Source organism: Gopherus evgoodei, chromosome 3 (assembly GCF_007399415.2).
Source record: "Gopherus evgoodei ecotype Sinaloan lineage chromosome 3, rGopEvg1_v1.p, whole genome shotgun sequence".
Taxonomy (NCBI): domain Eukaryota; kingdom Metazoa; phylum Chordata; order Testudines; family Testudinidae; genus Gopherus; species Gopherus evgoodei.
The window spans coordinates 88,561,360-88,586,039 of NC_044324.1; the positions used below are offsets into that span (position 1 = coordinate 88,561,360).

The following is a 24,680-nucleotide window of genomic DNA, read 5'->3' on the forward strand; positions in this document are numbered from 1 at the left end:
TTATCAGCATTCCACCAAGTTTCTGTGATGCCTATTTTATCAATATCGCCATTTAATACGAGACACTTTAGTACATCCATCTTGTTATTTAGACTTCTAAAACCGGTATATAAGCACTTTAAAAACTTTTCACTTTTTAGCTGTCTGCCATTACATGATGTAGTTAAATGGGTCTTTTTATCTCTTGACTGTTTCTCATCAGATCCTACCTGTATTTTATCATCTACCATCCTCTCCTCCTTTTTAAGACACAAGGGAGGATCTATAAATGGAGATTCCCTAAGGGATGTCCAAACCTTGTGCTCCTCCGTACCTGTCGGCTTTCCATCAGCCCTTGATGTAAAAACTGTTTATGAACTTTTTAATGTTAAGTGCCAGCAAGCTGGTTCCATTTTGGTTTAGGTGGAGCCCATCCTTCCTCAAAAGCTTCCCCAGTTCCTAATAAATCTAAACCCCTCCTCCGTACACCATCGTCTCATCCACACATTGAGACCCTGCAGTTCTGCCTGTCTAATTGGCCCTGTGTGTGGAACTGGGAGCATCTCAGAGAATGCTACCATGGGGTTCCTGGACTTCAATCTCTTACCTAGCCTAAATTTGGCCTCCAGGACCTCTCTCCTATCCTTCCCCTATGTCATTGGTACCTACATGTACCATGACCACCGGCTACTCCGCAAGCCCGACCTTGATTCACTATGGGGTCATAAGCAAGTCACATGATTACAAATACTACCACCCCAGTCCTCCAGGGTCACAGAGCCCTGATTACAGCCAAAGTATCATTCATTTGGTCTGTTGCACCACAGAGCATCCTGGGAGCACAAGAAAGGGGAATGCACCACCTACACACTGTGGAACCCAAGTCAGAAGGAGTTTCCAAATATAGTCACAGAATAGGAGGTCAAGCTTGGAAGGGAATATGGGGAGAGTAAGTGGATCCTTAACAATGCAGGCCCACTGGCCATTTTTCCTTGCAAAGTGGGAGGGGAAGTTCAGCACCCACAGCAATTACTGCAGTAGAAGCCAGAGAACAACAGTACTGCTTCTCTATAGCCTGTGGTACGAGAGGTTTCTTTTCTTTCCAGGTCCTATTGGATTTTCAGTGCCTTCAGCCCAGTTACTAGTGAATGGAGATAAACAACTCTTACCTGCCTTTTTGTGATTTCTGAGCATTTATCAATCAATTAAGCACTCTCACTCTCTTTCCTGGCCCTATGAATGTTCATTGTCATTATGACAGACTACAAATTTCCACTACAAATGAAAATAAATAGTCAGCATGAGAATGGCTCTATGGCAGGGTAGTTAAGGCACTTACCTTGGATGTGGAGACCCCAGTTAGACTCCCTGTTCCAGTGATTAATTATTAGGGCTATCAAGTGATTAAAAAAAATCACAATTAATTGCACTGTTAAACAATAATAGAATACAATTTAAATATTTTTGTATTTCTTCAAGTATATTGATTTCAATTACAACAAAGAATACAAAGTGTACAGTCCTCACTTTATATTCTTGTTACAAATATTTTCACTGTAAAAAATACAATAGTATTTTTCAATTCACCTAATACAAGTACTGTAGTGCAATCTCTTTATCATGAAAGTTTAGCTTACAAATCTAGAATTACGAAGCAAAAAAAAACAGCCTTAAAATAGAACCAATGTAAAACTTTAGAGCCTACAAGTCCACTCAGTCCTTCTTCTTGTTTAGCCAATCAATCACTTAGACACATTTGTTTACATTTTCAGTAGATAATGCTGCCCTCTGGTTTACAGTGTCATCTGAAAGTGAGAACAGGCATTCACATGACACTGTTGTAGCCAGCATCACAAGATATTTACATGCCAGATGTGCTAAAGATTCATATGTCCCTTCATGTTTCAACCATCATTCAAGAGGACGTGTCCATGTTGATGATGGGTTCTGCTTGATAACAACCCAAAGCAGTGCAGACCAACACATGTTCATTTTCATCATCTGAGTCAGATGCCACGAGCAAAAGGTTAATTTTCTTTTCTGGTGGTTCAGGTTCTGTAGTTTCCACATTGGAGTGTTGCTCTTTTAAGACTTCTGGAAGCGTGCTCCACACCTCATCCTTCTCAGATTTTGGAAGGCGCTTCAGATTCTTAAGCCTTGGGTGGAGTACTGTAGCTATCTTTAGAAATCTTGCATTGGTATCTTCTTTCCATTTTATCAAATCTGTTCTTAAAATTAAGATGTGCTGAGTCATCATCCAAGACTACTATAACATGAAATATTTGGCAGAATGTGGGTAAAACAGAGCCGGAGACATACAATTCTCCCCAAATTGTTCAATCACAAATGTAATTAATGCATTTTTTTTAAATGAGCATCTTCAGCATGGAAGCATGTCCTCTGGAATGGTGGCTGAAGCATGAAGGGGTATATGAATATTTAGCACATCTGGCATGTAAATACCTTGCGATGCTGACTACAAAAGTCCCATGCAAACTTCTTTTCTCACTTTCTGGTGACATTGTAAATAAGAAGTGGGCAGCATTGTCTCCAGTAAATGTAAACAAAATGGTTTGTCTTAACGATTGGCTGAAAAAGAAGTAGGACCAAGTAGACTTGTAAACTCTAAAGTTTTGCCTTGTTTTATTTTTAAGTGCAGTTATATAACAACAACAACAAAAATCTACATTTGTAAATTGCACTTTCATGATAAAGAGATTGCACTTTGGTACTTGTATGAATTGAATTGAAAAATACCATTTCTTTTGTTTATAATTTTTACAGTGCAAATATTTGTAACAAAATACTATAAAGTGAGCACTGTACATTTTGTATTCTGTGTTGTAACAGAAATCAATATATTTTATTAAATAGTTTTGGATGTTTTTCTACATTTTCAACTGGTATTATATTGTTTAACAATGTGATTAAAACTGTGATTAATCGTGATTAACTGTTGAGTTAATCATGTGATTGAACTCCAATTAATTGACAGCCCTACTAATTATTTAAACAACCTGGAACAGCTTCAAAACCAGAGGCTGAAAGAGCCCCCATAGTACAGTATCCCATAGCCCAGTTACAAGGCTGCTCACAATTAGTGAGACCCAAATTCAAATCCCTGCTCTATATCTGGGGGAGGATGTGGGGGGAGGAATTGGACCTGGGTCTCCTACTCTAAACCTTGGGCTTAAAGTTATAAGAAGGCTGGTCATAGCATTTCCACCTGTTTATGAATGGCATCTAAAGTCCTGAAAAATATTTTGTATTAGGCCATTCATGTTGAATTTGCAGGCAGTTTTAGGGTTGTCCAATACTGCATTTTTTAGAGAATACATTATTTGTCAGAAAATTTTTGCCTAGCTCTAGTGTTTAGTAACACTAGTGTTTAGTAACATTTCATGGATACAGTTGTTGAAGTATATCTGTGCATCTGGGAAGGAGGTAGAGAAGAATATTAAAGTAAGCAAGCAGATGTACCGTTTATAGTGTGTTCCGTTTGTAGAACTGATAGTTATAATTATTACAATTCAAATACATACCTTCACATTTGAACTAATTGTATGAATTAATATACCAATCAATATGACCATCAGCCTTCACACACAGTCCTGGTACTATATTATCTGAACAATTCTGCAATTTTGTAATCAACCTTTTCTTCCTCTCCTCTGCACCCCTTTTTATAAGGAGATCAACCAATCAACCAGCACCCGCTATTAAGCATGACCATCCCCATCACAGTTTCAGACAGTTTTATTTTAACATTCACATGATCAAATTATTCAGGGAATAATGTGTTTGTAAAATTCAATATTGAAACTCAGACAGAATGTCATAACAAATTTAACCATAAAAAAAAACATATACAGAAGCATCTTTTGCTCTGTAAGGTACTAGAACAAAGCCACTGGACAATTTTACATGCCTCTAACAGAGCTAGTAGGATGAGAATTCTCTAGTTTTAACTATAGACTAATTAATTGCTGGAAAGGCGCTATTACAGTCTGTCATGTCACTGATGCATATATTTATGACTCCATGAGAATGCAGTGATGTTATAGAAAGAACTGGCTATTAAAGAGCTGTTACAGGGCATTGTGTCAGTAATAGATGGATTAAGGGTCTCCAGGAGGACACTTTGACAAGACAGATCATAATAGCTCAGTAAGAGGAATCACATTCCATCATATGATGCCAATGATTTATAGGTTATGTATGGAGAAGTGTCTCATATATTGCCATTAAGATTGCTGGAAAACAGATTAATTTTTTCCAATTACCATCTTTTGCAACACTCACATGTCAAAGAAAATTAAAAACAAATTTATGTATTTGGAAATGCCTAATTCATGAGTTTGAGAAGAGTGTCTTATCTATCCTATTATCCACAGGCACGATATAAACTACTGAAAACTGAGACATTATTAACTGTAGCTTTCCTTGCTTTATTAGATTTAAGCTAAAACCTCACTGTTATTTAAATGAATTGTATGTATAGTACCAAAAGAAAAATTAAAAATCATTTTACCATAGTTATTTACTATTAGTACTGAAGTACTGAAGTAGCACCTACAGGTCTCAACAAAAATGGGGCCTCACTGTGTTATGCACTGAAGAAATACATAGTAAGACAAAGTATATAATTTAACTATGATATTTAGTTTCCTCATTTTACAGCTAGGAATTGAAAAGTTAAATGACTTGCCCACGTTCACACAAGAAGTTTGTGGCATAGAAAACATTGAACACTGATCTAAGTCGCAGTTCAGTGCCTTAACCACACCATCCTTTCTCGTGGAAAATATTACTTTAATTTATTGTGTTTCTGTATATGTATTATATAGCATGTGAACATTATTTAAGAAAATTGTATCCAGAACTATAAAAAAATTTTAAAAGTGGATCCTACACTATCTAGTCATAGATTTCAAGACCAGAAGGGACCACTGTGATTATCTAGTCTGCACTACTGTATAAAATAAGAAATCCCGTTAATTCATTCCTATCTGAACTAGAGAATATCTTTTAGAAAAATGAAAAAAAACAACCAACCAAACAACAAACACCTCCCACAACCCTGGGTAAACTGATCCAATGGTTAGTTATCTTCACTTTTTGTTTGCTAAACTGAAGAGCCCATCACAAAAAGTATTGTATCACCCATGTACGTACTTATTGACTGATGAAGTCACCACGTAGCCTTCTCTTTGTTAAACTGAATACACTGACCTCCTGAGGTCTATCACTAAAAGGCATGTTTTAATCATTCTCATGGCTCATTCCTAACCCCTCTCCAATTTATCAATCTCCTTGAATTGGCTTAATTTTCGAGGTATTTAAATATACAACAAACAATTACATCGTTCTCTGATGGGATGTTTGAGTGGCAAGGACTAACTCACATATCTATTACATTTTCTTAATTTTGGCAAAAAAGAGGCAAAAATCCCCAACCTGACAATCATGATTTCTTGCAGTCATGAATGAAGTATAAAGTCTGCATTCCAGAGGTCAATGTTGTCAGAGGTGTGTTGTCAGATGCTACCGGTGTGGTGCTCTGCTCTCTCCCTGTTGGTATCACTCGGCTGCGTGCGTGTGTTCCCTCTGTGTGCTGCCCCAGCTCTGCGCAGATAGCTGACACAGCAGACCCGAAGAGAACCCCCAATGACCACAGAGTCTAGTAAGGTACGAAGGCACGTCGGCCAGGTTTATTGCGACCTCGGACACAATTGCAGTTTCCTCCAGATTGTTACTCTACAGGGCATACTACGAGAAAGTGCCTCTTGGCAATGGACCCGGCTCAGTCAGTGGCGGGACTTTCCACTGCCCCCAGGCCGGACAAAGACATTGCCCCAGGGATACATTTTTATACACAGGTACAAACAAGTTACACATCACTCCTGACGTATTGAGATGCAGCCCCTCTACGCAGTAAGGTACAACCCTTCTATGTAGTAAAGTGCCGCCTCTCACCTTGTACATGTTGGTTCGATCAAAACAACTCTATCCATCATATTACCCTTTTGCCCCTGTCATTGGGATGGGTCGGCCTGTTCCTTGTTATCTGTGTGGAATGTGCAAGTATGTGAATGTTCTGATCTCTAGTGTTCAGTACCTTTTAGGTACGTATCTTCTTGCAGCATCAGCCCTTTCCTTGCCAGCTTCTGTGAGCAGGGCCTGCCTCTGGCTCACAGCTTCACTTTGCTTTATGTTAACAAAGTCTTGGCATTACTTTAGTTCAGGTCTCAGGCCTCATACTGAGCGTTTATCAGGGCCTTCACTTACTACAGTCAATACCCTCCTCTATATAGCTGCTCAGGATAGTCCACCATTTATACCAGGCATTAATCCTAACCTTCTATCTTGCACTTTTAGCATTCCCTTATTATCAGAAAAATGTTTATAAATTCAGTGGATGATGCAGGCAAGCCAAATAAAGTCAATATATATGATTACTGCTATGCAATTGCACCAGTCATAAAAATAACATTGTTTAGCTAAAAAGCAAACAGGTCAAATGTGTGAAAAAAAGACATTGCACTGCATTTCACAGAATGGTACAGTGCCAAGAGATCAAGGTTCATAATACAAGAACATAAGCTTCCACCTACTCCATACAAAACATTCTTGCAGCACAGAGAAAACAGATATGACAAATGAGAATCATTTACCTGAAAATATTCTTGAAGGAGATAATAGAAAAGAGGAAAAAGGCTGCTTTTTAAAGTACTATACATACCTATCTCCTAGAACTGGAAGAGACCTTAAAAGGTAATTGAGTCCAGCCTCCTGCCTTCACTAACAGGGCCAAGTACTGATTTTTGCCCCAGACTCCTAAGTGGCCACTTCAAGAATTGAACTCACAAGTCTGAGTTTAGCAGACCAATGCACAAACCACTGAGCTATCCCTCCCAACATAGCTCCTAAATGTGGCTTGTTTTTAAAGTGCAGTTTTACTTTGAAACTAGGCTACGTAAAAGATAGCACCTTCTTATTCAGTCTTGTTACCTGAGTATAGTCAGACTCGTATCTGTCAAAAATAAAGGGTAATAAATCGAAAAGAATGTCAGTCAGGAAGAACAAATACAATTCTGGCAGAGTGAACTGGATGCTTTTGTGTCTTGTACATCGGTAGGGTGACCAGATGTCCTAATTTTATAGAGACAATCCTGATTTTTGGGTCTTTTTCTTATATAGGCTCCTATTACCCCCGTCCTGATTTTTCACATTTGCTGTCTGGTCACCCTAATCATCAGTACAGTTGCATAACTCAGAGTTTCAGGGTATGCCTACACTGCAAAAAGAGACCTGCAGTAGTGAGTGTCAGAGCACAGGTCAGCTGACTTGGGCTTACTCGACAGGGCTAAAAAACCCAGAAGTGTAGCCTCAAGCTGAAGCATGGGTTATCAAATCTGAGGGGGGGAGAGGGAGATCTCAGAACTTGGGTGTATACCTAAACCCCATTCTCTGCCTCAGATTTTTTTGCCAAGTAGCCAAATTGACCTGGGTTCTGAGATTCACTGCTGGTCTTTTTTTTTTTTTTTTGCGCAGTGTAGACGTAACCTCAATTGCAAAGCTACTTTACAGTCCCATTAGTTTCTCTATTTTGCTCTCAGTTACACTTATTCAACCCCACTGAAAGTAATAGAGTTGCAGAACTGTATCTGAAGGCAATACTTGACCTGCAGAATCTTTATTACTAGTAATACATGAGTCTGATAGAAGACAGCTGAACTTTCAGATCCCAGCCTGAATTTTCAGGTCTGGCAGATAAAAAAGCCATCTCTATTTGTAAACTACTTGTGATTGGGAAATTATTGAGAAAAATAACCACTGAACGCAACAACACTATTTTATAGTCAATTTTCAGATAGCCATGCATGTTAAGAATTAATCACATCCTGATACTTATTCCTTACTTGAAATCAAAATGCTCCATTTTTTGATATCATAATTGGTTGTTATAGAAATAATCGGGTCACAACAGGGAATTATGATTTGAGGTGAAGAATAAGGAACACGAGCAGATGAACCCTTAAGAAACAGAGAACTATTTCTCTTGCTTCAGTCATAATAAGTGAAGAGAACAGAAATGAAATGCGTTGGAGGGGTTTTAGCTCCCTCTACACGGGAGGTCCACTTCCTGGACACCACGGTGCAAAATAGGTGATGGTCACACCGACCGCTATGCCTACCTTCATGCCTCCAGCTTCCATCTCGGGCACATCACACGATCCCTTGTCTACAACCAAGCACTGAGGTACAATCGCATCCGCTCTAACCCCTCAGACAGATACCAACACTTACAAAATCTCCACCAAGCATTCTCAAAACTACAATACTTGCACGAGGAAATAAGGAAACAGATCAACAGAGCCAGACGTGTACCCAAAAGCCTCCTCGTGCAAGACAAACCCAAGAAAGAAACCAACAGGATTCCACTGGCCATCACATACAGTCCCTAGCTAAAACCCCTCCAATGCATCATCAGGGATCTACAACCCATCCTGGACAACGATCCCACACTTTCACAGGCCTTGGGTGGCAGGCCAGTCCTCGCCCACAGGCAACCTGCCAACCTGAAACATATTCTCACCAATAACTGCACACAACACCATAGTAATTCTAGCTCAGGAACCAATCCATGCAACAAACCTTGATGCCAACTCTGTCCACATATCTACACCAGCGACACCATCACAGGACCTAACCAGATCAGCCATACCATCACCGGTTCATTCACCTGCACGTCCACCAATGTAATATATGCCATCATATGCCAGCAATACCCGTCTGCTATGTACATCTGCCAAACTGGACAGTCGCTACGGAAAAGGATAAACAGACACAAATCAGATATTAGGAATGGCAATATACAAAAACCTGTAGGAGAACACTTCAACTTCCCTGGCCACACTATAGCAGACCTTAAGGTGGCCATCCTGCAGCAAAAAAACTTCAGGACCAGACTTCAAAGAGAAACTGCTGAGCTTCAGTTCATCTGCAAATTTGACACCATCAGCTCAGGATTAAACAAAGACGGGGAATGGCTTGCCAACTACAAAACCAGTTTCTCTTCCCTTGGTTTTCACACCTCTATTGCTAGACAGGTCCTCATCCTCCCTGATTGAACTTACCTCATTATCTCTAACTTGCCTGCATATATATACCTGCCCCTGGACATTTCCACTACATGCATCTGACAAAGTGGGTATTCACCCACAAAATCTCATGCTCCAAAACATCTGTTAGTCTATAAGGTGCCACAGGATTCTTTGCTGCTTTTACAGGTCCAGACTAACACGGCTACCCCTCTGAGAAATGAAATATACTATATACATAAATATACAGTAAAAACAGCTTATTCTGAATTTGGAGAAATATGCAATTCTATCTGAAGGTGAATAAAAACACTTATACATATGCAGTAACATCTTGCTCTTGAAGGCTACAATCCTGCAAAGCCAATACAACCTGTGAACAGCCTTTTGAATGGGACTACTCACAGAGAATGAAGTTAAGCATGTGCTTAAGTGTTTGCAAATACACTAAATAACACGAACTGGTTAAAGCTAAAATTGCACTCCTCAGCATCCTTTCTTTATTTTGTGCAAGAATGCAATGTGAATGTAACCCCTGAATGAAAGATATTCCTTATAATTAGATACTGCATTCACTGATTTATGAGGGAGTAGGAAGCTTGGAATATAGGAAAAGATTCTAAATTTCCCAACAGGAAGTAATAAGTAATACCTGGCTCTTCCATAGCATTTTTCATTAGTAGATCTCAAAGGCTCAGATCAAAGGGAGTTAGTGATCTTCTTTGTTAAGCACTTTGATTCAGATCTTCAAAAGGTATTTAGGCACCTATCATTATCTGCATATTAGAAATGATGAGGCTGAGAAAGAGGGAGGTAAGGTGACTTCCCCAAGGTCACCAAGCAAGCCAGTGTCACAACCAGGAAGAGAACCTATGTCTCCTGAATCCGAGTCCAGCACTCTATTTGCTAGGCAACACTGCCTCCCTAAATCAAAGAAAGCAAGACAACATATGCTAACACAATGGTCCTCAAACTTTTCCGTACCAGAACCTCCACGTTACCAAGACAAAAAACAAAACAACAACAAACTTCAGGATATCTTTCCATCTACACAAAAAAGAAAGAGGGTGGTCATAACTGGGATGTAGTCACAACTTCCAGGTTGAAAACCTGTTATGCTAACAGATGATTAGAGGCATAGAACAGCTTCCATACAAGGTCAGATTAAAAAGAGTGGGAAAAGAGATGACTAAGGGAGTGGATATTATAGAAGTCTATAAAGTCATGAATGATGTGGAGAAAGTGAATAGGAAAGTGTTATTTACCCCTTCACATAACACAAGATCCAAGGGGCTCACTCTTAAACCTGCTGCCTATTAATTTCAAAACAAACATAAGGAAGGACTTCTTCACAGTAACCTGTCTAACTTCTTGGTGGGGCATGTTGTGAATGCCAAGAGTATAACTAGCTTCAAGAAAAGTATTAGATAAAGTCATGGAGAGTCTATTAATGGCTATTAGGATTTCTTACCCATACCCTTTTGTTTTTTGTTAAGGAGTCCTTGAGAACAGAGCTGCTTTAAAGAAGTGGGAAAAAGGGGAAAAAAACAAACAAACCATCATTCCCTGTCCTCTCCAAGATCTTATCGTTTGGTTCCTTCTCTTGCTTAAAATTTCTTTTCCTTGTGATATGTGGGTATAAATGAAAGCATCTTTTCAACTGTTCTCCAGAGCAGAGAGGAAAGAGACTTTCTTTTTATTTCCCTTATTAAGGACTTCCCTTGTTAATTGAGTTATTTCTACAATAGAGCTGGAAGAAAAAAAAACTGTCACAAAGATTCTTACCTGAAAAGGAAGTGTCAACAGCTGCTCATTCATTGGAGTTTAACTTAGCCAAAAAAGAAAAAAAGAAGAAGAATTAACCTGAATTCACCAACTTTCAAATAATTGGTTGTATTAGGCTACAGCCAGCTCAACTGTGGCTAATTTCAGGAAGTCACAGGTGTAGCGCTCTGTGATCAGGCAAAATGGATGGTATTGGTGCTTAACACCTCTGAAAATCAGACCACTTTTATTAGGTTTCAAAATATAGAGTTAAGAACTGAACTTCAAGGCACACAAATTTGAAAATTTAGACCCAATTGAACTTAGTTTTGAAGAATGATACTCGTCCCAAGGTTATGTACATTCCACACAAATATGATGTCCCCTAATTTTTCATGTTGAAAATTATTTTAATAAAAAGCCATGAAATTGAGGTTATCATTTTAATTGTCCTGCATGAATAATTGTTTGTATCTCTCCTTTTGGGCTTTGTTACACTCCAAATCCCACATTTGGCCTGGGGAGAAGTAAGATTCTGAACAAAGTTCACATTTCTTTACAGAAATGTTCACATTTCTTTCTCTCTCCTTCATGGGTTACTGTGGATATTTTTAGTTTAATTTTGATTTTACTAAATATTTTCTTCTAAAAGGCTCTATTTATTTTAAAATACAATCAGTTATGAATTGATCAAATATAGATTGCAGAGGAGAAAATATCAGTATTGAAAAATTGCTGTTTGAGAACAATATGTGTGGTGTTGCATGGGAAGTTTATGCAACATTGATTAGTGGTATTATTATGGGTTTAGAGAACCTTCCATTTGATGCTTATTATGATCCATACTTACTGTGTACCTGTATATGTGCTATCCTGCATGATTCTACATGTACGCTGACCCCTATGCTAATGCAGAACCCTCTTAAAGCTAATGGAGCTGTTCATAGGCACAGGAGCCTACCTAGAGCAGCAGAATGTAGTTAGTCACATGGCAAAAAAACAAACTTCCTTTACATTACTTATGCTCTCTAGACCCCTGTTAATCCCTCTTATGTTATTTCGTTAAAAATATCCTCCCAAGTTCACTGTATTAGTATATTATAAAGATTTCTTGTGTGGGCTACCCTGAGGGGGTGAGAGAGTAGGGACCCTCCCTCTGAATGGGAGGTGGAATGGGGGAATCTACTGGGACTTGTGGGGATGGGCCAGCCAGCTCCTGGCTGGGAAGAGGTGTCCTGGTAGTTCCTACGGTCATTCCTATGGCAGTTCCTGGACACCTCCTCCTCAGTGCCGCCCCTTGGCAGCTGGTGTTCATGCTCCTATCCTTCCCCTGGGACTGGTGTCTCTATTATGACCTGTTCTGGTCCCCCTACTTGCTTCCCAGTAGCCAACCCCATCTCATGTGCCATGGTGGCCCTCCTGCAGGTGCCAGATTAGTCTCCTTCCCTGCATGTAAAACATCAATCTGACCCATCCCACCCCCAGTATTTCCACTGAGGGGGCACTTGTGCCACCCCTGGTTCCACTGTCTCTGGAGATACCAATATTTCCTTTGTAGCTTCCTAGTACAACAATGGCAAGCAAACATGAAACAAGTTTCACTCATATTTTCATGCTCTTACTTGTGGCTAATATAAAGAGTTGCATCACCGCTGTACTCATTTATTTATTTGTCAGCCCAATTAGTTGTGCATATGTTATGCTGTAGTTTATTTTTAATACTAGATTTGCAACTGGTACCGGAAAATAAGACCTGTCAAAGCAAGGATTCACTGTGAGAAAAAAATTCTTCTCTGAGTTAGTGAAGAAAAATGAAACATTATAGCCACTGTGCAGCTATCAGCACTCAGAACTAGGATTGGTACCACGGCTCCATAAATACTAATTAAAAGACCTAACTACTGTAGATGGTTACAAGTACATTAGCTAGAGAGCCTCTTAGCACATTATAATAGATGTGTAGGACTTCAGCTGATGGTGTCTTCTTCTTTTCCTCAAAGGAGTTATCAAAGTCTGTTTAAACTAAGCAAACAGATCTGGTGTAGGATTTTATTGTACGGGGGATGGATTTAAAGTGTTTACTAATGAAGGCTAAAATAGTATCACATGGATAGAAGACTTCTTAGGAACAGTATAATTAATAAGTTGTGAAAGTCACAGAAAAAGCCCATATTTGTGTTTCTTGCCTGGTTGTAAATGATAATCATTATCTTTAATCATGGTAGATATCCCAGAAAAACATGTCAAACAAATATGGACCTAACTAGACATTGCCTTAAATTATAGGAATCATCTCCTTTCTTTCTCTTCCTCCATTACATTTGCTACTACAGATTAGCTATAGTGCATTGGCTAGCATGTGAAATGGAGTGGAATGTCAAAAGATGAGTCAGACTATCATGCTAATATTCTCTGAATTAATTCTTAAGAAATGTTCTATACATAACCACTGCAACAACCATAGTACATGTGTGAATTTTCACCGGAGCACAGATCAGGCTCTTTCCTGGGGATCAATGATGGAATGGGGTTAATAGCCATTGGCTGCACGTCAGGCTAACTCCTTTTAGAAGGTCATAAACTGCAAGAAAATGTCCTACTTCTTGATTGCTATTACTTAACTAGTAATGTGTGTTTTGGTCACTTCAGATCCATGGCCTGTGCCATGCTTCCATAAATCTCTCTTGTGCACTCCTGTTCCAGTCAATGGTGTGCTATTAATTAGCAAAGCTATGCCAGTACCAATCTTTTCAAATCTTCCCTTTGTAAATTCAGTCTAGTCTTCAGAAAGCTCCTGGAAAAATCAATGGAATGTACCACATTATAAAATATCCAGCGATGTTATAAACTATACAAAGAGGTGAGTTAGGAGAAGGAAATTAGGAGCAGCACAGAGAGAAAGAGAGAGAGAGAATGGGTGATTCTATAGCCTACTGGTTAGGGCAGCCACCTGGGAGGTGGGAGGTGCTTATTTACAGCTTGAAAGTTGGCAGCTGTGGACCTTGGTCTACAGCTGGCAACTTTCACACTGTAAATAAGCACCCGGCTTTCATAATAAGCCAAAAAACAAGCAAATCCCATTCCAAAACAAGGCCGAAACAAGCCAATCCCTAAGAACCCCACCACTCTGTCACTGCATCCCCCTCGCCCCCCGGCATACAGACTGGGACTGTGGTGAGCCTGCTGTGTACCCCTGACTCTTGCCTGGGGTGCTGATAAAAAAAAAGACGCAACAAGGTACAAGCCAAAAACTAGCTAACAAGCAACTCACAAGCCGATTAAGCCAAAAACAAGCCCAACTTCTGTGTTTTTTCCATGGGTTTGGTATGTCTGCCTGGGTCACGTCCTTTTGCTCCAATGACTGATTATCCAAAATGAAACAGCTTCAACAGGAGAGATTAAGAAGGCAACATCCCATCGTTTAGGACATCTATATAAGAGGGGAGAGACCCTGTTCAATGTCTTTCTCCCCAGCGGGCAGAGAAAAGAATTGAACCTTCGTCTTCATATCCCAGGTGAGTATTCTAACCACTAAGCTGATGGCTATAAGGGAGCTAATATCTCCACCTCTTCCAACTGGATTCTAAAGGGGGCCTGATTCTGTGGGTGTCCTCAGAGACACCTACTGGATTGGGAACTGAGATAACATAGGTATTCTTCTCCCCTCCTCCACTCCACGTTCCCATGGATACTGCTGGGACTTAGATGTCCAAATACCTAGAGTGAGCCAGAAGTTTGCATGCTCAGAGGCAGAAATTTAGGTACCCAGGGAATTTTTACAGCAGACATTTAGGATACAAGTGAGTCTAGGCTCCTACAAGGTTAGGCAGAAGCTGAAAGGGGGTTTTGTGGATTTGTGATGCCCCAAATTGGGATTGTGGTGCCTAAATCCATTTGCAAATGTGGGCCTTATTGGCTTTGTAAGACAATGTAATAATACTGTCAATACTTGGGCATATTTTTCAACTGATATCAAAGATTATTTCATTTATCATGCCTGCATTCTGACTCTAATAACTTCTATTACTTCCATTACTGAAAGAATTGGCTTCTTGTTTTAACTGTATGAAATTATCCCAATGACATTTAAGGCTCTTCCATTTATCTAAATTTACTTTCAGCAAAAGCTTACATGTTCTTCCTGATCTTCAGCTGGAATAGATGAGTGTAATTCTTTTGACTTTAACCAGTTACAGATCTGTATCATAATACCACTTGAAGATCCTTCAGAAGTGTAGGAAACCTTCCCTATACCTTTTACATGAGAAATGTCAGTTTCAAATGAAGATTTATTTTTATTTAAAAAAAAACAACAGCTTTTCATTAGATAATCAGAGTGCTCTGTGTCCAGAGATCATCCAAATTTTCCCTTGCAAATCCTTAAAGAAAAATCTTACATATTGTAACCAATGAAACCAATAGGGGAACAGAAAATATTTCAAAATATCACTAATTTAATACAGAACAATATTCTGCTCTGAATACTATAGAGAAGTTTAAAAATTCTATAAAAAGATCAACATTTTCTGTTAAATTTTATAGGGCTTCTCTATCGGATGTATTTCTTCATGTGTAATCTATAAAACACTGAAGTTCTCAACCTAAACTTTTGAATTTTAAACCAGCGTGGGTAAGACTAAGCTTAATACACTGCAATTTGCCTTTCATTTTGAACTACAAATTGAACCTTTTGTATTACTGTTCTGTATCCTGAACATGATGTTCTGTAGGCTTCTATTAGTTTAGATTGGCTGCCATGGAAACTGGAGTGTGTGGGGAGGTCATTTTTTTTTAAACCTAAGTCATTTGTCTCTTTCCTCATTTCTTTAATACAAAATTCAATGATGGCCTAAACAAGTAAAGACAACCTATTGTTTGTTAGGAGGGGTTACTGATCAGTCTAGAATTTTGGGAGTGTGGAGTGTATTTAGCATTCACAACAGGCAACAGATATGCACTGATGTCCTCTATTTATACTGAGAACATGTTTGTTTTTATGTGTTAAAAATTTTACACCACCAGGAGAACATTTTAGAAGAACAACTAGAGTCAGCATAACTGATGAAAGAATTCATTCTCTCTCTCCTTGGAAAATATGGGAGTTCAAGGTGGTGAAGATAGGATGTTCATCAAAGTAGTTGAAAATGAATGTATTGCTCCCTTGAGGATATTCTGAATTCTGAATATGTACCCATTTTACATGTATCATTGTATTCCTAACTTATATTTCCATATGATTGCACAACTAAATGGATAATTTGTATGCAGAAATATACAGGAAAATACATAACTGGCCATTTGCACACAGCATCAGCTGACTTGTGTGAGCAATCATGGTAATTGAGTGCAAGGGTGGCTCCAGGCACCAGCGCAGCAAGCGCATGCCTGAGGCAGCAAGCTGCGGGTGGTGGCATACCGGTCTCTGTGAGGGCGGTAGTGAGGCAGCCTTCGGCAGCATTTCTGCAGGAGGTCCAGCAGTCTCCCAGCTTTTGCAGCAATTTGTATGCCGAAGGCATGGGACTGGCAGATCACCCACAGAAACGCCGACGAATCCGCATGACCAGTGGACTGCCTTGCAGGCGTGCCGCCGAAGGCCGCCTGACTGCCGTGCTTGGGGCAGCAAAAAACACAGAGCTGCCCCTGTCTGAATGGGTAAATTAGAGCTTTGTTTCTTGTGGCCTCTATACCTATTCCCAGCTGCATGACTTCCACAAAGCTGCTCCACTGTCAAAAGGAGAATAACTTGTAGGCCATGAACCAAGATATGTTTGCATAGTATGAAGGTCATGTCGCCACTTTAACGTCACTGCCCCTTCCCCCCCCCCCCATCAGTGGCCCTGCCAGCAGGGACTGTACCAGCAGGGCCACTGACAGGGGAGGCAAAAGGGGTAAGGACATTAAAGTGCTGCTGCTGCAGTGCTTTTAAGACAGTCCTTTGCCACAGCAGTGTTTTAACATTCCTGCACACACAGCCCATCAGCAGGGGAGAAGGGATACAGCAACATTAAAATGCTGCCATGGCAAAGGACCCTGCAGCGATTTATTGTTCTTGCTCCTTTTGCCCCCCTGCAGCCACCAATTGCGGGGGGCAAAAGGAGCATTTGCCCTGGGGCTGGCAATTTAAAAGGGCTCTGGACACTGCTTTCGCTAGTGCAACAGTAGCGTCTGGAGCCCTGGGCCCTTTAAATCAACATGGGAGCCACAGCCAGCACGGGTCAGGCAGCCTGGAAGGTCTGGTTGGAGGATGCTGACCACCCCCACCCCACCCCTTCCAGGGGCCAGAGAGCCCCCATCCCATACCGGTAAGTGTCCTGACTTACTTCCACCCTGGTATATAGGTTTGTTTGTTAATCTGGGACAGAATTTCGGGTTTGACTTTTTGATACTATTATACTAATATGTGTAAACAAGGGACAAAGATACTATAATGTTGCTTCTGCCTAGTCAGCTGGATTTGTTAGTATAATGGGAACAGATAAGAGCAGTTAGTGTTACTAGAGACCGCACTTTAAGATTGCCTCAACCCCTATCTCAAGGCAAAATCAAGCAACCAGCTGGGAGGGGCAAAGGGATTTTCGGGGGAGGCATAAAACACTAAAAGACCAAAGAAATGCTGAACAAAGCACAACCTCACTCCTTACCCCTCCCATGGGGTACAAAAGAGGTGGGATGAAGACCCCAGACGCAAAATGGAACATGCTAATAAGTTGTAAGGGGTGGGACTGTGGGCATGTATTACAGGTATATTTGGGCCTGCTAAGAAGGAGGAGGTGGGAATATGGGGAATGGGAATGGGAAATGGAGATATAGACAAGGCTCTGTGGTGTCAGAGCTGGGACGGGGGATGTGGGGTAAATGCTCTGAGGCATCAGAGCTGGGAACGGAACACTGGGAAACAGCTTCTGCCGGCATGTAGAGCTATGAATGTGTTTTCTTGGAACTAACCCCAATAAACTTTGCATTGTCTACACTTTGAACTTCTGGTCTTTTGCTGCTTGCTGTCTGCACTGACAAGAACCAGGGAAGTGGGAGGGTGAAGGGAAATCCCTCTAACACTGGATAGAATCAAAGACAGCAAGAGAGAAATACTTCCAGACTGAGGACAACATTGATGTCAATAACCATTGCCAACCCATCAGGATATTCAATCAGAAGTGAGAGATGGTGTCATACATTGTGCTTTATTGTACGAGCTGAGATGAAAGGACCATGCATGAGCTTCCATGCTTCTTAGTACCCTACAAGACAAATGAGAAAAAGGAGGAGCAGAGTTCGCAAAGCAAGAGGGGAGGCAGTATTTAGGGGGCTAGGAGGAGACTTGCGGGAGGAAGCAGTCATAGGGTGGAGCTCTTAAGCCCATCTGGAGCTACTTTTCCCTGGCTAGAACACATCCCCAACTTTACATGACTGAAAAATATTTCAGAAGCTAGTAGGTGCAAACTTGAATTCACTGCTCTTCTCATCCCACTAGCATGTGAACATTTCAAGGTATGCTCCAATTGTCTCAACCAGACGTTAGCTTGTGAAGCAAAGCTTTGGTTGAAGTCACAGCCAAAGCTATGAAGAAAAATTGTGTTTGGGCTGGTTGAGGAGGAGAAGAGTGGGGGACGGGACAGTTTGTCCACTATGGAAATATAAAAAAAGTCATGCATTTTACCCCTTAAATTTCCAGAAAAGTTTTTGACTGAAACAAAACCTTCTCTTTCCCCCCACAAAATTATATGAAAATGTTTGATTTTTCATCAAAATGAAAAATATCACTTTGATTCCATTTGAAATGAAAAATGTTTATTCAATGGAGTTCTTACCTTATTTTCCTAATGGAAAAAAACGGAAAGAAAGGGTGATCCCTCTTCCCCGCCCTCATCCTCCAAATCCTTATAAATGGAATGAAAACACAAAATGTTTGTTTTGTTTCATTTTGACAAAATGAATGAAGAAATTACCAAAAAAAAAAACCCAAAAGCTATTTTTCACTGAAAACACCTTGACAAAAAAAACAAAAACAAATCAACCATCTCTACCCATTAGTTATAATTTTGATGTGTAGGTGCCTTTTTGTAATTGTTTCAATAAAATTGAAGGTTATAGAATGATTTTGTAACTAATCAACATTCGTTTCCCAGTTTACGGTAGAATTCCATGCAGCTTTGGTGTATAAAGATCTTGTTCCTGCAAACACTTATGCAACTATGTATGTCCTTAAAGTTAAGCATATGCAGGTGTGTTTGCTGGATCAGGGCCTTATTATAGAGCTTTGCAGAATAATTTGGTTTTATTGTGCTTCCTAAGTACTTGATTAAATGGCAGACCATCACTGTGTAGGTGAAATCCTGGTTTCATTGAAGTCAACAGCAAAACTTTTATTGATTTCAACAATCATGAGTTCATCATATCTGTATGGAATGTGTTATTTGTCAAAGCAGTGTAGTTTCTCATTTATTTTACAATATTTAGTTACTTTTAAATTACCATGTTAACAAGAGAACTTTAAATGCTGACACACAAAGTACTGGCTGATTTCTGCCTTTGCCCAAAAGAAAAAAAAATCTCTACTTCTATGAGTGAGAATTTTGCACTAGAAAATGTCTTAGGATTATTGTGAGTTTTACAGTAAATTCTTGCATTTGGTTTGGAAAAAATATGTTTTAGCTAAGCAGAAAAAAAAAACCTTTAAGAAAGAGAAACAAATTGACTACTTTGGCACACTTAAAGTGACAAATGTGAAGTTATATATAAGTACCCTTGATATACTAATAGGCTATAGATATTATCTACTAATGCTTTTACATTGGGAGGATGCATCAGTAGGAAACATTTTAAATTAAATGGATGCAAAGTGGTCGCAATGCAAACAGAGACATTGAAAAGATGATAAGGCTATTGAAAATGGTTTAAATGCTGCATTTTAAGATGGCATAATATATGAAAAATCATTATGCAATGATGGGAGTCGAACAAGAGTGAATCTAAGGCTCAGTACAGTGACTGTTTTTCTTCAGGCTTCCCTTAAATCTATGAGATTGACAATTCTCAATTCTTCAGATTAATTACTTCGATAAAAAACGTTTTGGATAAATTTTCCCCACCCTTCCCAATACCTACACCAAACAATTACTTTCAGTTCAGCTCCATCACAGTGAAATCATTGGGATCATACCAGTTTTCAATACCAAGAAACATTCAAACTAGGGCTGTCGATTAATTGCAGTTATTTTGTGCAAATAACTCAAAAAAATTAATCACAATTAATCGCAGTTTAAATCACATTGTTAAATATTAGAATACCAATTTATTCTATTTATTAATTATTTTTTGATTTTTTTTCTATATTTTAATATATTTATTTCAATTACAACACAGAAAACAAAGTTTACATGGCTCACTTCATATTATTATATTTTATTACAAATATTTACACTGTAAAATGATAAAATAAACAGTATTTTTCAATTCACCTCATACAAGTACTGTAGTGCAATCTCTTTTTCATGAAAGTGCCGCTTACACATGTAGATTTTTTTTGTTATGTAACTGCACTCTAAAACAAAACAATGTGAAACTTCAGAGCCTACAAGTCCACTCAGTCCTACTTCTTGTTCAGCCAATCACTAAGACAAACCAATTTGTTTATATTTACGAGAGAGAATGCTGCCCCCTTCTTATTTACAAGTCATCAGAAAGTGAAACAGGTGTTCACATGGGACTTTTGTAGCCAGCATTACAAGGTATTTACATGTCAGATATGCTAAACATTCATATGCCCGTTCATGCTTTGACCACCATTGCAGAGGACATGCTTCCATGCTGATTATGCTCATTAAAAACAATAATGCACCAATTAAATTTTTGACTGAAGTCCTTGGGGGGAAGAATTGTATGTCTCCTGGCCTGTTTTACCCACATTCTGCCATATATTTCATGTTATAGTAGTTTTGGATGACGACTCAGCACATGTTCATTTTAAGAACACTTTCGCTGGAGATTTGACAAAACACAAAGAAGGTACCAATGTGAGATTTCTAAAGATAGCTACAGCACTTAACCTGAGGTTAAAGAATCTGAAGTGCCTTACAAAATCTGAGAGAGAAGCTTTCAGAAGTCTTAAAAGAACAACACTCTGATGCAGAAACTACAGAACTGACCCACTGAAAAATGAAATCAACCTTCTGGTGGTATCTGACTCAGATTATGAAAATGTACACGTGTCAGACGGCACTGCTTTGAATTGTTATCAAGCAGAACCCCTTATCAGCATGGATGCATGTCCTCTGGAATGGTGGTTGAAGCATGAAGGGACATATAAATCTTCAGCACATCTGGCATGTAAATATCTTGCGAAGCTGGCTACAACAGTGCTATGTGAATGCCTGTTCTCACTTTCAGGTGACATTGTAAACAAGATGCAGGTAGCATTATCTCCTGCAAATGTAAACAAATTTGTTTGTCTGAGTGATTGGCAAAACAAGAAATAGGACTGAGTGGACTTGTAGGCTCTAAAGTTTTTACATTGTTTTATTTTTAACAAAGATTTTTATGTACATAATTCTACATTTGCAAGTTCAACTTCCAAGATAGAGAGAGTGCATTACAGTATTTGTATTAGGTGAATTCAAAAATAGAATTTTTGGTTTTTATAGTGCAAATATTTGTAATAAAAATAAAGTGAGCACTCTGTATTCTGTTATAATTCAAACAAATATATTTGAAAACATAGAAAATATCCAAAATATTTAAACTATAATAGAATACTATTTATTTAATAGTGCAATTAATCACAATTTTTTTAATCACAGTGCAGACTCAACTCTGTGGTGTCTCCTGCTGGTCCTCCTCAGGAATTAGCTCTTTGACCCAGGAGCGCCCTCTTCAGGCCAGTGATCTGCTTGCCATTGGTCCCTGTGTCCCACTCAGAACCCCAGTGCCCTTATCTCAGGGTTCTGCCTTCTGCAGTACCCCACAGTCTTACTGGGTTTCCCTACCCCAGGGGAACCTCTACCCCCTATACCCACATCACTTCAGCCGTGGCTACTGACAGTCTCTGTTTAGCCCCCACGCCCTGGGGCAGACTGCAGTCTATCAGCCAATCATCACAGGCAACACAGGGTTTGGACTGGCTGCCTCTACCTACCCTCCAGCTGCCCCTCTGCAAGCCCAATACCTAGGAGGCCCTGCACCCCAGGGAGTTGCTGGCCTAGGGCTTCCCAGCTCCTACGGCATTTCCTCAGGCCTGCCTCCCTCTCAAGGTGAGTTCTCCAGCAACCAGGCCTGTCTCCCTCTCAAGTCAGAGTGAGACTCCTCCCTCTGGTTTCCCTGGCCTTCTTATAAGGCCCAGTTGCTTAATGTGGGGCATGCCCCAGCTGCAGCCACTTCCCCCAGTCAGCTGGGGCTTTACTCCCTTGCCCCAGCCCCAGCCCTTTGCGGGGCTTTTCTAACCCCTTCCAGACTGGAGCAGGTGTTCACCCCGCAACACATGCAATTAATCACAATTAATTTTTTTAATAGCTTGACAGCCCTAATTGAAACCATTTTGTGATCATGCTTTGCACGAATGTGACTTCTGTCACTATCCCAGATCTGAAGATAATAGTGCTTATGTGATGTTTGCCTACAGAAGTGTCCTGAAGAAGCTTAGTATTTTGAAGAATTGCAAATGAAATATTCTTGTATTATAAAGAACTTTTAATTAATAAAATCCTGGAGAAATTCTGCTAAGAGCTATCATTGTGATAATGTTGTATGAATAGTTTGTATTACACCGGTCTCATAAACCAAGGCAAATTTTCAATAGAAGAAAATATTTTTCTCACAACACAAAGGCACACACTTCTCCTTGCTGCACTTGCTTTTAGAAGCCATTATATTATATATTACATTTTAGTAAAGGTAATGTTATTAGGCTGCATTTTTGTGCTGTGTGTCTGAAAGGCTTCCTTTTGTTTTGTGATATACCATGACATTCAGCGTCAGGTAAGGCATTAGATCTGAAAGGCCCCAGATTTGCAGGTTTGGCCTAGTGGCAGGCTTTTCTCAGTGGGAAGCCAACTCAGCCAATTCCGTTTTAAAAGAACTCAAATTTGTTGACCTTCAGTTCATGCTGTAGAGCCTATTTACTGAGCTTTTAACAAGCAGCAGGGGTGAATTGGTAGGGTCTTAGGCGTTGGGGAGTGGTTTACAAGACATTATGTTAGCTTGGGTTCATTTTGTATAAAGTGATTTCATTACTTGTACTTAAGCTTTTTGGAAGGCACACTATATAAACCAGAAAAAAATCAAATATGCTACCATCGATTTTAAATTAAAAGTATGTTTCTTCAATAGTTATTGAAGTACCTCCCTTTCTGTCCAGTGTTTTCCCATAATTAATTCTTTGGCTTTAATACTCGACACTTAAGGTTTCTCAAAATAATGTGTAGAAAGCACTGATGAACCAAGGCATTCACCCACTTGACTCTAATGCTTTGTAGAAGAAACACCTGTAATACTAGAAATCAGGTGATGAGGATTTGAATCCAATCCCTGACATATCTTTGGTTTATGGCTTTGGGCAAGTTAACCATTCTGTATTTTAGGGTTTATCTTCACTATGGAGCTAAATTGGCATTGCTATACTTGATGCAGCGGCATTGATTCAGTGGGTTTAGTGAAGATAATCGATGGGAAAGCACTCTCCCATCAATTTCTGTATTCCACTTCAATGAGAGGTGGAAGCAATGTCAGCGGGAGAGCATCTCCTGTCAACATAGCAGAGTGTGGACCCCGCGGTAAGTATATCTAAGTTACATTGACTTGAGTTATGCTATAAATGTAACTCAAATTGAGTAGCATAAGATCAACTGGCAGCTGTAGTGTAGATCGGGCTTTAGTCTTCCCATCTGTAAAATAGGGAATGAAGAATTCTGAAACCTTGAAAGATGCCATAGATTGGAATTGGCACAAAATGGAATTGTCAGCATTTAGTTTTAATTGAAAGAGCAAAAAAAATTTTTTTCCTTTTTTTTTTTTAGGAAGAGGTGTTTAAAGTCTACAAGGGGGGGGGGATAGCTCAGGGGTTTGAGCATTGGCCTACTAAACCCAGGGTTGTGAGTTCAATCCCTGAGGGGGCCATTAAGGGAACTGGGGTAAAAAATCTGGGGATTGGTCCTGCTTGGAGCAGGGGGTTGGACTAGATGACCTCCTGAGGTCCCTTCCAACCCTAATAGTCTATGATTCTATGATTCTAAGTCTGTGTGCAGCAAGATAGCCTCTTCTTTGAGCCCTAAATCTAGATTGAATACGCCTTTTTCAAAAAAGGAGCACATTGGCAATGAAACATCTCCAGAAAAAAATGTAGCATTGATGAAAATGAATATTTTGAGGAAATTTCATCTATATATGCAAATATACCTATCTCATAGAACTGGAAAAGTCATTGTGTCCAGCCCGCTGCCTTCAGTAGCAGGACCAAGTACTGATTTTGCCATAAATCCCTAAGTGGCTCTGTCAGGGAATGAACTTACAGGTGTGGGTTTAGCAGGCCAATACTCAAACCACTGAGCTATCCCTCCACCCCAAGTTCCCATGTGTTCTAAATAAAAACTGAAAACTTTCTCCCAAAACTGATTTTTTTGGGCAAAATTTTCCTTTTGTTGAAAAAACATTTTCACTCTGAGAACTGGGGCTGAGATTACCCAGTGCTGTTAAGTAGCAGACACAGTAACGAGTGATAAGCTCACTGCTTTACCTTGTCTATAATGCTAGTACTGTACTAACATTGCTCTCTGTTAGTGAACCATGTCCATTAATGTACAATCAAAATCAAAATTGTTTCAAAATGAACTAAAATGTTTTGCT

At 39.6% G+C, this 24,680-nt stretch overlaps 1 long non-coding RNA gene across 1 annotated transcript; it reads left to right on the forward strand.

Moving 5' to 3' along the window:
- The first annotated feature begins 2,094 nt into the window (after positions 1-2,094).
- LOC115647499 lies at positions 2,095-10,345 on the forward strand. Its single transcript, XR_003999336.1, has 3 exons — positions 2,095-2,204; positions 9,929-9,933; positions 10,334-10,345. It is a non-coding gene; the product is annotated as an uncharacterized LOC115647499 (long non-coding RNA).
- Positions 10,346-24,680: the final 14,335 nt, after the last annotated feature.